The sequence below is a fragment of the Rhipicephalus microplus genome, chromosome 1, assembly GCF_043290135.1.
Source record: "Rhipicephalus microplus isolate Deutch F79 chromosome 1, USDA_Rmic, whole genome shotgun sequence".
NCBI classification, from domain to species: domain Eukaryota; kingdom Metazoa; phylum Arthropoda; class Arachnida; order Ixodida; family Ixodidae; genus Rhipicephalus; species Rhipicephalus microplus.
The window spans coordinates 14,902,093-14,906,115 of NC_134700.1; the positions used below are offsets into that span (position 1 = coordinate 14,902,093).

Genomic DNA, 4,023 nt, shown 5'->3' on the forward strand with positions numbered 1-4,023 from the left:
GATGCTCTAACCACTGAGCGACCACAGCCTTCCCTCCATTCACTTTTTTGAGTTTATGTGTGAATTTAGAAGTAGGAGTGACAGTCAGCGCCATCTATAAGCCAAACGACGAATGTAAAAACACACTTATGCGCATGTTTGGCGTCACGTAGCACGTGAAACAATGAGCGGGCAGCTGAATAATTGTCCCTCTTATACAACCTAAACAGACCAAGTCTGCCAGTACGAGACCCCCGTTCAATGAAATTAGGGAAAGAAGTGTATACCTAAGGGCTCGTTTTTCCGTGACTTAACACAGCATTAATGAGATCTAACAGACAGTAATGCCAAGGAATGTACAGAGGAAGTTAATATAACCAATGGAATGTCAATAAGAGGAAAGAAAATGGATGAAAAAATAAACAGCCGTGGGCAGGAATCGAACCTACGACCTTCGAATAGCGCGTTCGATGCTCTAACCACTGAGCTACCACAGCGGCCTTCCCTCCATCTGCTTTTTCGAGTTTATGTTTGAATTTAGAAGTAGGAGTGACAGTCAGCGCCATCTATAAGCCAAACAACGAGTGTGAAAACACACTTATGAGCATGTTTGGCGTCACGTAGCATGTGAAATTATGAGCGGGCAGCTGATTATTGTCCCTCTTATACAACCTAAACACACCAAGTCTGCCAGTACGAGACCCTCGTTCAATAAAAGAAAGGAAAGAAGTGTATACCTAAGGGCTCGTTTTTCCGTGATTTAACACAATATTAATGAGATCTAACAGACAGTAATTCCAAGGAATGTACAGGGGAAGTTATTATAACCAATGGAATGTCAATAAGAAGAAAGAAAATGGATGAAAAAATAACCAGCCGTGGGCAGGAATCGAACCTACGACCTTCGAATAACGCGTTCGATGCTCTAACCACTGAGCTACCACAGTGGCCTTCCCTCCATCCACTTTTCGAATTTATGTGTGAATTTAGAAGTAGGAGTGACAGTCAGCGCCATCTATAATTCAAACGACGAATGTGAAAACACACTTATGTGCATGTTTGGCGTCATGTAGCACGTGAACTTATTATGAGTGGGCAGCTGATTAATTGTCCCTCTTATACAACCTAAACACACCAAGTCTGCCAGTACGAGACCCTCGTTCAATGAAATAAGGGAAAGAGGTGTATACCTAAGGGCTCGTTTTTTCGTGACTTAACACAGCAATAATGAGATCTAACAGACAGTAATGCCAAGGAATGTACAGGGGAAGTTATTATAACCAATGGAATGTATAAAATGAAAGAAAATGGATGAAAAATAACCAGCCGTGGGCAGGAATTTAACCTACGACCTTCGAATAACGCGTTCGATGCTCTAACCACTGAGCTACCACAGCAGCCTTCCCTCCATCCACTTTTTCGAGTTTATGTGTGGATTTAGAAGTAGGAGTGACAGTCAGCGCCATCTATAAGCCAAACAACGAATGTGAAAACACACTTAGGCGCATGTTTGGCGTCACGTAGCACGTGAAATTATGAGCGGGCAGCTGAATAATTGTCCCTCTTATACAACCTAAACGCACTAAATCTACCAGTACGAGACCCTCGTTCAATGAAATAAGGGAAAGAAGTGTATACCTAAGGGCTCGTTTTTCCGTGTTTTAACACAACATTACTGAGATCTAAGAGACAGTAAGGCCAAGGAATGTACAGGGGAAGGTATTAGAACCAATGGAATGTCAATAAGAAGAAAGAAAATGGATGAAAAAATAACCAGTCGTGGGCAGGAATCGTACCTACGACCTTCGAATAACGCGTTCGATGCTCTAACCACTGAGCTACCACAGCGGCCTTGCCTCCATCCACTTTTTCGAGTTTATGTGTGAATGTAGAAGTAGGAGTGACAGTCAGCGCCATCTATAAGCCAAACAACGAATGTGAAAACACTCTTTTGCGCACGTTTGGCGTCATGTAGCACGTGAATTTATTATATGCGGGCAGCTGATTAATTGTCCCTCTTATAACACCTAAACACACCAAGTCTGCCAGTACGAGACCCTCGTTCAATGAAATAAGGGAAAGAAGTCTATACCTAAGGGCTCGTTTTTCCGTGTTTTAACACAATATTAATGAGATCTAACAGACAGTAATGCCAAGGAATGTACAGGGGAAGTTATTAGACCCAATGAAATGTAAATAAGAAGAAAGAAAAGTGGATGAAAAAATAACCAGCCGTGGGCAGGAATCGAACCTACGACCTTCGCATAACGCGTTCGATGCTCTAACCACTAAGCTACCACAGCGGCCTTCCCTCCATCCACTTTTTTGAGTTTATATGTGAATTTAGAAGTAGGAGTGACAGTCAGCGCCATCTTTAAGCCAAACGACGAATGTGAAAACACTCTTTTGCGCATGTTTGGCGTCAAGTAGCACGTGAATTTATTATGCGCGGACAGCTGAATAATTGTCCCTCTTATACAACCTAAACACACCAAGTCTGCCAGTACAAGACCCTCGTTCAATGAAATAAGGGAAAGAAGTGTATACCTAAGGGCTCGTTTTTCCGTGATTTAACACAGCTATAATGAGATCTAACAGACAGTAATGCCAAGGAATGTACAGGGGAAGTTATTATAACCAATGGAATGTCAATAAAATGAAAGAAATTGGATGAAAAAATAACCAGCCGTGGGCAGGAATTGAACCTACGACCTTCGAATAACGCGTTCGATGCTCTAACCACTGAGCTACCACAGCGGCCTTCCCTCCATCCACTTTTTCGAGTTTATGTGTGGATTTAGAAGTAGGAGTGACAGTCAGCGCCATCTATAAGCCAAACAACGAATGTGAAAACACACTTAGGCGCATGTTTGGCGTCACGTAGCACGTGAAATTATGAGCGGGCAGCTGAATAATTGTCCCTCTTATACATCCTAAACGCACTAAGTCTACCAGTACGAGACCCTCGTTCAATGAAATAAGGGAAAGAAGTGTATACCTAAGGGCTCGTTTTTCCGTGTTTTAACACAACATTAATGAGATCTAAGAGACAGTAAGGCCAAGGAATGTACAGAGGACGTTATTAGACCCAATGAAATGTAAATAAGAAGAAAGAAAAGTGGATGAAAAAATAACCAGTCGTGGGCAGGAATCGTACCTACGACCTTCGAATAACGCGTTCGATGCTCTAACCACTGAGCTACCACAGCGGCCTTGCCTCCATCCACTTTTTCGAGTTTATGTGTGAATGTAGAAGTAGGAGTGACAGTCAGCGCCATCTATAAGCCAAACAACGAATGTGAAAACACTCTTTTGCGCACGTTTGGCGTCATGTAGCACGTGAATTTATTATATGCGGGCAGCTGATTAATTGTCCCTCTTATACAACCTAAACACACCAAGTCTGCCAGTACAAGACCCTCGTTCAATGAAATAAGGGAAAGAAGTGTATGCCTAAGGGCTCGTTTTTCCGTGATTTAACACAGCTATAATGAGATCTAACAGACAGTAATGCCAAGGAATGTACAGGGGAAGTTATTATAACCAATGGAATGTCAATAAAATGAAAGAAATTGGATGAAAAAATAACCAGCCGTGGGCAGGAATCGAACCTACGACCTTCGCATAACGCGTTCGATGCTCTAACCACTGAGCTACCACAGCGGCCTTCCCTCCATCCACTTTTTTGAGTTTATATGTGAATTTAGAAGTAGGAGTGACAGTCAGCGCCATCTTTAAGCCAAACGACGAATGTGAAAACACTCTTTTGCGCATGTTTGGCGTCATGTAGCACGTGAATTTACTATGCGCGGGCAGCTGATTAATTGTCCCTCTTATACAACCTAAACACACCAAGTCTGCCAGTACAAGACCCTCGTTCAATGAAATAAGGGAAAGAAGTGTATACCTCAGGGCTCGTTTTTCCGTGATTTAACACAGGTATAATGAGATCTAACAGACAGTAATGCCAAGGAATGTACAGGGGAAGTTATTATAACCAATGGAATGTCAATAAAATGAAAGAAATTGGATGAAAAAATAACC

At 42.3% G+C, this 4,023-nt stretch overlaps 1 non-coding gene across 1 annotated transcript; it reads right to left on the minus strand.

The window, feature by feature from the left end:
• Positions 1 to 403: 403 nt before the first annotated feature.
• Positions 404 to 476, minus strand: TRNAA-CGC (transfer RNA alanine (anticodon CGC)). Its single transcript has one exon. It is a non-coding gene; the product is annotated as a tRNA-Ala (tRNA).
• Between the last annotated feature and the right edge of the window lie 3,547 nt (positions 477 to 4,023).